Below are 10,646 nucleotides of genomic sequence, written 5' to 3'. Positions count from 1 at the left end.
TCCACATCTCAATATGCTTATAAGTGCCTAAATCTTGACACTAACAAAACATGTGTCCCGACGTGTTACATTCAATGAGAGCCAATTCCCTTTTCTACTCTTCCATCCATTTCTACCCCCCCTGAGTCATGGCCTTCACTCCAATTGCTACCCAACATCAATCGCCCAACCTTGTCTCAGGAACTACCAAACCCGCCTACTCCAATTCCACCCAGCACCTCATCCACCGACCTTACCCTAGGCCCCGCATCGCATCATTCTCAAGAAGGCACTCTCGCACCTAATCCGGTTCCTGCTCATGAGCCCACAAATATTTTTGTTATTCCATTTTTTGGCAGGACTCATAACGTGACCACTCGAGCCATGAATAACATTCACAAGCCTAAGTAGCTTCATATGGTCACCAAGCATCCTTTTCCAAAATAAAAATCTATAGAGCCCCACAATGTCACCCAAGCTCTCAAAGATCCTCATTGGCGATGGGCCATGAGTGATGAATTCATAGCCTTGCTTCGTCATGGCAAGTGGGAGTTGGTCCCACCTTCCACTCATATTAAGTTCGTTGGATGTAAATGGGTTCTTCGGGTCAAGTGTAAAGCTGATGGCAATATTGATCGTTACAAAGCTCACTTGGTGGCTAGAGGTTTTCATCAATAGTATGGGCTTGACTATAAAGAGACTTTCTCTCTAGTGGTCAAACCTACCACAATACGGGTAGTTCTTTCATCTGCTTTAACTAAGGGGTGGTCCCTACGACAACTTGATGTCAATAATGCATTTCTTCGTGGCACTCTTACGGAAGATGTTTACATGAAACAACATGTTGGCTTTGTTGATTCTCAGTTTCCGACATATATTTGCAAGCTCTGGCAATCCTTATATGGGTTGAAACAGGCCCCGACATGCATGGTACACGACACTCAGTAATTTTTTACTTCAAATGGGTTTCTCTCAATCCAAAGCCAATCCCTCTCTTTTTTTTCAACCAGAAAGACTCAGTCCACGCCTACTTCTTGGTCTATGTTGATGATCTTATATTAACAAGCAATTCTTTTATTTTTGATCAGCTGGTTACACATCAATTGGGTTAAAAATTTTCACTCAAGGATCTTGGCTCCCAACATTATTTTCTTGGTGTCGAAGTCATTCCCCATGCAAATGGCCTTTTTCTCACTCAACAAAAATACATTCGGGATCTCTTAACCAAGCATCATCTTGATGGAGCTAAAGAGGTGCAGACGCCGCTTTCCACTTCCGAGTCTCTCTGACTCCACGACGGCACCCCTGCGGAGGATGGTAAAGTCTATCGACAACTCATTGGGGTTCTCCAATACCTCTCCCTCACTAGGCCCGATGTGGCCTATGCTGTGAACTGGTTGGCTCAATTTATGCACAAGCCAATGCAAACACATTAGTCTACACTTAAACGTTTGCTGCGATATTTGAAGGGGAGAATCAACTATGGATTGCAGCTCCATCGTTCACCCAACCTGCAAGTCTCCGCTTTCTCAGATGCCAAATGGGCTGGGAATGCTGATAATGGCACCTCGAGCTTTGCCTATGTCGTCTTCTTAGGCTGCAATCCGATCTCTTGGTGCACCAAAAAGCAAAGTACAGTGCCCTTGCTGCTACCACCTCTGAGATTGCCTAGCCCATGGAATTATTCAAAGAACTTGGTCTTCAACAGTCCACACCTCCAAAAATATTTTGCGACAATATCAGCGCCACATAGCTTAGTGTCAACCATGTTCACCACAGTCGCATGAAGCACATTGCTATTGATCTTCATTTTATTCGGGATTATGTGAATAAAGGGCTCCTCACTATCAATCATGTGTCTACTCATGATCAACTAGCAGATGCACCCACTAAAACTCTTGCACGATTACAGTTTCAGACCTTGCGCTCCAAGATTGGTGTCACCAATGGCACCTCTATCTTGCGAGGGTGTGTAACAGAGAATGCAAATCTCCCAAGATAGTCTCTGTGATTTCAGTTCCTTTACTTGTATGGAATGTATTATATATCAGCTAGCTGTACAACATGATCATCTCCTTGATCTTAGTCTCTGACTTGTTTATACATTGTACAAAAATTGTAATGCAATATAGTGAATTCTTTCATACCTTCACACAAGTGTGTAACCCTTATACCAATGAGCCACTGCTTATCCCCTCCACCTCACAATCACAGGAAATCAACCACTACCAAGCTCTTCCACGCGAGCCACTTAGTTTCTCCACACAGCAACCCCACGCGACAAGCCCCTTTCATGACCTCAACTGCAGTAGCAAGCTGTTACCATTGAGAACGTTCGCCTATATGAGAAGTTCAGCAACCGCATGCAACTATTGCACCACATCTGGCCACCATCACCTTGCCATCAACGTTCGCCAGTTTCACCAAAATTGTATGCTTAGCCATCTTAGGCCAGCCCCTAGTTTTGGAAACCACCCAACCCGTGTACACCCACCCATTGCCACCCTACACCGCAAGTCAACCACGCAGGAGAACCACCCATGGTTGCTGGGAATCCCACCGTGAGCCTCTACCTTTACAAACAACCAACACTACCTAGCCCCAGTTCTAACCACCGAAACCCAGTTCCTCCAAGCATCAATGCCAATGACATGCCCTATTTTCCTCAACAAGAACAAAGCAAGTTGCTGCCCCTCAGACCCAACACTTCCCCCGCACTCCACCAACCCTCACAAAAAACACCACTACCGAGGCTAGCATCGCCCCGATCCACCAAAAATAGACAACCGTGTGTATGGCGCTGGTAACTCGTAAAATGCAACACTATAAGTCCCTTTGTTCCTTAGTTAGCTCTCTCTCTCTCTCTCTCTTCATGTTCTGCAGTCCTGGAAAGCAGTCACCAGCCCTCGCCGAAAACTACAACGACAAGCCACGTCGCATGACTGCCTCATAAGTGCACCTTGCCTCTCCAATGGTTGGCACGTCTGTGATTTAATCCCATAGATAGCATGTTATGTAAATACCCTTCTAATAAGTGTTGACCGTATGATTAATATATTATGATGTGATTGTGATGAAACAAGATAAATTAGGTGTTCGAAGGTGGAAAATAATTCAGATTTTATGTATTAGTCGGAGATATTTTAATAGATATCGATTATTTTGGAGTGAAGATATTTTTAAGGTTTCGAGAATTTTAGATTTTTAGGTTAAATAGGTTATTTAAAATATGCTTTTAATTAGAGAGTTAAGTAGGTTGCGTGTCTATTTTATAAGAAACAGTTGAAATTCATGTGGCATTGTTGTAAGAAAATTTAGAAAAGTTGAAGAGTCAAGGTAAGTAGGGTTCCTATACTAGACTTTGCATAAAAAAATGATTAAAAATAATTTTATGAAAATGTGCATGATATGTTTTGAAAAGAAATTTCAAACAACCTCACGTATTTGTTGTGCATTACTAATGAAATCTGTATGAAAGAAAAGAATATTTTTGTCATGACTGGTGTAGACATGAGTAAATTTTTAGTATTCTGATCTTGAACTGTGAAAAAAGAGTGAATATGAAATCTGAAAAATTGTGCATGTGATGTGAAAATGCTCTAAATTTATTTTTGGAATATGTGAAATGATCTGAATCTGTTTAGTACTCTGTTTTGATACGATGTGACATTTAAAAACTTTTGGCATGACTTTCTAATTCTGTATTTGTATCTTATTATTTTATGTTTCTGATCTGTTCCATTAAGGCTCTGTCATGAGTATAATAGTGGTATACGACCCGGTCACGGGTGATAATAGTGGTATATGACATTTCCATGGGTGATGACAGTGGTACACGGCCCTGCCACAGGTGATAATAGTGGTATACAACCCAGTCACGGGTATAATAGTTGTATACGGTCCTACCACAGGTGATAATAATGTTATATGGCTCTGCCACGGATATAATAGTGATATGCAACCCTGCCATAGGTATAATAATAATATACAACCCCATCACGGGTATAATGGTGATTTATAACCCTAGTATGGGGTTAAATATGGTATCTGTCCCGATGTGATGCTCTGATACGACATGAAGATACTGTCTCAGATTATACTATGCCAAATATTTTTGAATAAGAATGTTTCTGAAACTTTCACTTTGATATTTTGACAAATGTTCACATTCTGCATTTTGAAAAAATGTTTTGTTTTGCATTCTAAACTCTATAAATGTTCATGTTTACATAATAGCATATGTTCTCTACTTACTGAGTCGTTGATAACTCACCCCCTTATCTCCACAATATATTTTAGAGAATTTAAATTTTTCAACTGATGATCAAGTTTATAGAGCATGGGTGAGATGATCAAGGTTTTATCGTGTTCTAATGACTTGATATTTTGGGAGGTTAATTATATTGAGGTAGCTGGTTTGAAACAATAATTTTTATATGGCATCGAGAATATGGAGTCATAAATATATTGTTGGAGTGTGAGTTTAAGTGACGGGAATTAACTCTTCGCCCCCTACCCCGCCCCCCGCTCAACTCAATGACCCATTGGGTCTATAAAAAATATTTGTTTTAGACCCAAATTATAATATAATTTAAATTATAAATTAAAATTTATAATTAAAAAATATAGAAACTCATTAGAGTTGTATTCTGGATTGTCTTGACCTCCTAGGTCTACCTTTATATAGGAGGCCAAAGTAATACAATAATCAAACTTAAACAATGTGAGACTTACTATTATGGGATGGGTGCAGAGCGGGGTGCGGGGAGTGGCCCGGCTAGGGTCAGCCTTCCCCCGCCCCAACTAATGGTCTACCATGCAGGCTTGGCGAACGGGAGTGGACCCCCACTGCCCACCCCTACCTATGGGACCGGGGCGTTACAATTGGTATCAGAGTCATGTTTGAGATTTTACAAACTTTATTGGTTGAGTTTTGGAAATCTGAGATTTGGGAATTTTGCATACTTGAAAGATGATTTTGATGGGATCTGAGGTCTTAAATTTTGTAGATTTTAAGAAATGATTTTCTTGACATTTGGAGTTTTAGATCTTGTAGGCTTACCTTGTGGGCTGTAGAAAATGAATTTTTATAAGACTTAAGGTTTAGATTTTGAAGGTGTACATAAGCACAATCGAAAGCCGGGTTTAAGGTTTTATAGGCTTTAATAGATGAGGTTTTGGATTTTTGAAGACTATTAAATAATTTCATATTTTAATGTTAGAATTCTTCATACATCAAGAGATAATTCTATTAATATTTAAGTTTGAGATTCTGCAAACATCAATATAAGGGTTTTAGATTTTGAGGATTTTAGGAAATAATTTTTAGATTTGATGTTTGGGAGACTGAGAGATCTAAGGTTTTAGAATTTTACGGCGTTAAGAAAAGATTTTGGATAAAGGTCAAGTTTTAGCTAGGATATGTGTACTTTTATCTCAACAATATTTTTTATATAATTTTAATTTTTCAGTAAAAAATCAAGATTATAGAGAATGGGTGAGACAATTACTTTAGATCTCAACTCAAATTAATTATTTTGATTTTCCTTCTTTATTTTTAAATTTTAGTTTTGAAAGCAAACTAAGTCTCAGTGCATATACGTTTTTTTTCTTTCTTTCTTTTTATTTTTTATTTTTTTATTTTTTATTTTTTTGGAATTGCAAATTTGTGAAGGAAGAAAGAATCATCAGATATCCAAAACGAAAGGCATTCATAAGCTTGCTCGATACTTGAGAAATCTCGTCCTCGATCTTCAGATTCTTGCTTTTACAGAATCTCTCTCAATGTTCACTCCCAATCTCACGTATTCATCCTCCGTCTCCACAGTCACTTTCTCCCAATCCGACCATCAATACCCTATAAATGCCTCTCTACTTCTCAATCCAAATCTTCTCAACAGAACTCCACATCAAAGAAGCCTATCCCACGTATCGGCTTCCCTCACCACTCCGTTCGCCCGTCTGGGAACCGAAGTTTCCAACTTAGCAAAATCCACGGCTACCCGGTTGGCCTTTCTTTTCAGATTCAAAGTTCAACCACCAAGATTGGCAATTCGAGCAGTCTCTCTGCAAAACCTTGTGAGCTTTCTTCAAAACCCAGATCCCAAGTCTCCAGAGCAGCATCAGAAGCCAATTCTGGAGGTGAAAGTGCTGCCTCCGACCCCAAGACCAATAACAAGACCCTGCGGCTAGGACTTGTGTTTGGTCTATGGTACTTTCAGAACATTGTCTTCAACATCTACAACAAGAAAGTACTGAATCTTTTTCCATTCCCATGGCTTCTTGCCTCGTTTCAACTCTTTGTCGGGTCTGTCTGTATGTTCATGCTCTGGTCTTTAAAGCTCCAGCCTCACCCAAAGATTTCAAAGCCATTCCTCATTGCCCTTCTCGGACCTACACTTTTCCACACCATAGGCCACATCTCAGCCTGTATTTCATTCTCTATGTTAGCTATTTCTTTCACCCATGTCATTTAATCCTCGGAGCCTGTATTCTCGGTCGTGGTCTCGTCTTTCCTTGGCAATACGTACCCTTTCCAGGTCTGGCTCTCAATCCTCCCTATTATTCTTGGTTGCGCCTTAGCTACCATTACCGAAGTGTCTTTCAATTTCCAAGGGTTGTGGGATGCTTTGATTAGCAATGTTGGGTTTGTATTGAGGAACATCTATTCGAAACGCAGCTTGCAATGCTTCAAGGAGGTTAATGGGCTGAATTTGTATGGTTGGATAACTATTATTTCGTTGTTGTATCTATTTCCAGTCGTAATCTTTGTTGAAGGGTCAAGCAATTCAAGCCATAGGCAAACCATCTATATTTTACATATGGGTTTTGTTGTCTGGTGTCTTTTACCATCTCTATAACCAATCTTCTTACCAAGCATTAGAAGAAATCAACCCCTTGACATTCTCTGTTGGGAACATAATGAAACGGGTGGTGGTGATTGTATTTACTGTTTTGGTGTTCAGGAATCCGGTTAGGCCTATGAATGCACTTGGATCCGCCATTGCCATATTTGGGACGTTCTTGTATTCTCAGGTAACAGCAGCTTCAAAGAAGAGTGGAGGTGAAAAGGAGGATTGAAAGGAATCCTGATGGTCTTTTCCTCCACCCCCCGCACACAATATCTTGTCAGTGTTCCTATTGTAAATGTGTGAATTACTAACTAGCTTGAGTCGATCTCTAAACAAATTACCTGCAATTATGTTTAGTTTTTGGAGGAGAGAATTGGAAAACAGAGTGTGATGTGTGTGGTCTCCTAAAATATTTTCTTGAATACAATAGTTAGGAAGGCTTTTTCTTGCTTTCTTAGTGATAAGTAATCACAATTTCAGAACTTGTATTACATTTTAAAAGTTGACTAGAAAATAGATTGAGAGATCAATGTCTAAGATAGGCCTTTTCATCTCCCAATTTAACTACTTAACTCTTAAAAAAAAAAAGTGCAAGTCCCATGTAAGCCTATGCACTTCCTTTGAGAAAAATGGATAAATCTAAGATCCACAAAAAAAAAAAAAATTATATTTTAGTAGTTGACTTAAGTTTTTTTTTCAAAGGGAGTGACTGGCTAGCATATTCTAAAATTGTATGTAGCATTGCTCTTTTTTAAATGTATAGTCAACGGGTGTGATTAAAAAATATGATAAAATCTTTGTAGAAAAATAATATTTCTCTAACCATTAACCAATACTTTGTGATCTACTAGAACTTTCATTTTAGAGACTCTGACTCAAATTATTAGAACATTGGCATTGGATTGGTAATCCCAATCTTCAAAATTTGAAGAATATGATAACCAGTTCCTCATGGTCTATAAATAGAGACCATTTGTGCACGATTAATACACGTTGCATCACTGCACAGAGCTTCACACCGCCATTGCTGGTGAGTCAGCTACTCTCTCTCTCTCCCTCCCTCCTTTGCCAACATCCTTTTTTGTCGTTGTGATCCCGTAGCAGCTTTGCCACGCTTATTATTAAGCACACGATAGTTCTTATTAGCATCGCACTGTTTTATTTCCCCCTCTCTCTCTCTCTCTCTCTATCTCTCTCTTTTTGTGTGCCGAGGCAAACACATTAACTTGGGTACCGATTCCAATCATGTTCAAGCTAGGTAATGTACAAAATGACTTTGTTTTATTAATCTCAAACTGTGGTTTCCAATCCAAATAGTAAAAATAGATTGGTTATGCCTGAATGGTTTGAGGGTTTCCCAACTACAGTGTTTGTTGGTTTCAGTTATAAACATTTGACAAGGTTGGGAGAATTTAATTTCTAAATGTTACATAAATATTGTGTATTGTAAATGATTTCCTCTTGTCCTGTTGTGCATTTGGTTTTGGTTCAGTGTAAATTAAACAAGATTTGATTTGGGTATTGTTGTTATGGTTTCGATTTTATGTTTTTCGATCATGATGTTATGGTATAAACATTGGTTGTTGTTATGGATATTTTTGTTGGATTTTCCAATTAATAAGTTGTTTTTAGGGCACCTGATCTATTTATAAACTTCCAATGAGACAACTTGCCAAGACAAAAATTATACGTAGCTACTTAAAAGAAAGTTTGGCATAAGAAGAAGTGAAAATAAAATTATAGATATGATTATTGGATAAAAGAAATGTTGGTAAAAAAAATAGTTAGATGGAAAATGTAGATATTAATTTAATTATAATGAACGAAGTATCTATTTGTTATCAAATATAATACCATAAAAAAATGTGCACATTATAAATTATGAAACTTAATACAAAATATATTTTAGAGCTTTGCTACTCATCATCCCCACACACCACACTTATTTTAATTTATTTTAACTTTTTTTTGTTCTTTTAAACTAGTTGAATTCTTCTACTCATCATCCATACATCACATATTTGGTAAGAGAAAAAATAAAAATAAAAAGTGTGGTGTGTGGTGTGGAGAGATGATGAATAGAATTTTTCATTCAAAAAGTCTAAAATTAATAATATTTTACTATTATATAGAATTTAGATAAACAATCCAAAAAAAGATTAGGTTTTGAGTGAGATAGGTCATAGCAAAATATATGTTACTAGGCGAACTTTAGCTATTGGGATGGAAAATTAGTAGATGCTAATGCTCTAATTACTAAAGTCAGAGAGCTTTAATTTGGTCGATACCACTTGTATCAACAAATTTCAACTTAAGGTAGCTCAAAGCTTAGTTTGAAATTTTAGAGCTTTACCCATGCTACTCATTGGATTAAAGTTTACAATTTTGAGCAGCGAAACTGTGGTGGGACTACACAACGAGATTTCGAAAAATCTCAATAATAAAACATACAGGAAAATGATAATCACTGGGTAAAGAGGCCAACTTATCGAGAAACAGAAACTAGCATCCAGTACTTTATGTTGGGGAAAGCAACATCCCGAGTAGCAAAAAAAAAATTTCACATGTATACTTTTAAATTCCAATAAGTCTAGGAAACCAAGTAATACTACTCGTAACTCATAAGTTCTAAAAATTTGAAAAGGCAAGCATTGGATTTAATATCATGTAAAAACTTTTGAGCAATCTTAATTAATAAATGTTTCAACGAAGTAAGCCATCTGAATATTCCAATCTTCAAATATATTTCCAAAATTTCATAAATATGATAACGTCAGGTCCTCCATTTAGCCACAAATATCACTGATGACTGAGGCACTTCTACTCATCCATCATTTAAACACGCATTTTTAATGTATGTGCCACAGTCTCCTCTATACTAAGACACTCTAGCTCTCTACGTCACACTTCAAGTAGGGCTGTAAATGAATCAGTCGATTCAATTGCATACTCGATACTCATCTGGTTAAACTCGAATCGAACTCAACTCGTGAAAAAAAACAAACTCGCCCATGAAAATAGATACTCGCTCAATTTGTAAATGACACATACATGACTAAATATGATCTCGACTCGCTTAAGCCTTATTAAGGCCTGCTCGTTTATTCCCAAGTTGAATTCTTAGCTCGAATCGATTAAAACTTATTCATACATTGATAAATATATGCATATTGTCAGGTTCTCATTTTATAGATCAAGGAGACACATTTACAATTATTTCGACAATAGCTAACAATAGTGAATAGTAAATACAATTACAATTAACAGTAGTGAACAGTAAATTTGACCACAGGAAAGTTACTAAAAAACAAGAGTCCAATTAGAAGGAATCTCAATTTTTGCAAGGACCACCAGCGAGAATATGTGTATATAGTATGTAACCAAATTACTTATACCTAGTCACTTGTGCCTATATTTTGAATACACTTCTTAGCTATATGAAATATTGATATATAATATTATATTATGTGTATGTATTAGTAATTTATATAGGCATATAAAATATTATTATTATGGATAAACATCAACTAGTTACATATTACTTATTTATAAATTTTACAACTTTCTAATTCAATAAACGTTCTACTTATTAGTTGTAAAATTTTTATTTTATTATTTAAATATTTTCTTAATTATTGACCTCGAACTCACAAGCAACTTTAACTAACAAAGCAATCTACTTCCTTCTTGTAGAGAGAATTAATAAATCTCAAATATAACATTTTGGAGGAAATCCAAATAAAAAGCTTTCTCATAGAAAATTATGAAAATGCATAAACAAATCTCTATATGACGGCCCATGAGTAGGGTTGTATG

At 37.0% G+C, this 10,646-nt stretch overlaps 1 pseudogene; it reads left to right on the top strand.

The window, feature by feature from the left end:
- Positions 1 to 5,662: 5,662 nt before the first annotated feature.
- Positions 5,663 to 7,465, top strand: LOC109008419 (annotated as a pseudogene).
- Positions 7,466 to 10,646: the final 3,181 nt, after the last annotated feature.

The sequence above is a fragment of the Juglans regia genome, chromosome 7 (assembly GCF_001411555.2).
Source record: "Juglans regia cultivar Chandler chromosome 7, Walnut 2.0, whole genome shotgun sequence".
NCBI classification, from domain to species: Eukaryota; Viridiplantae; Streptophyta; class Magnoliopsida; order Fagales; family Juglandaceae; genus Juglans; species Juglans regia.
Note: the sequence above shows the minus strand (reverse complement) of the source record. Positions and strands in the feature narration are given on the sequence as shown.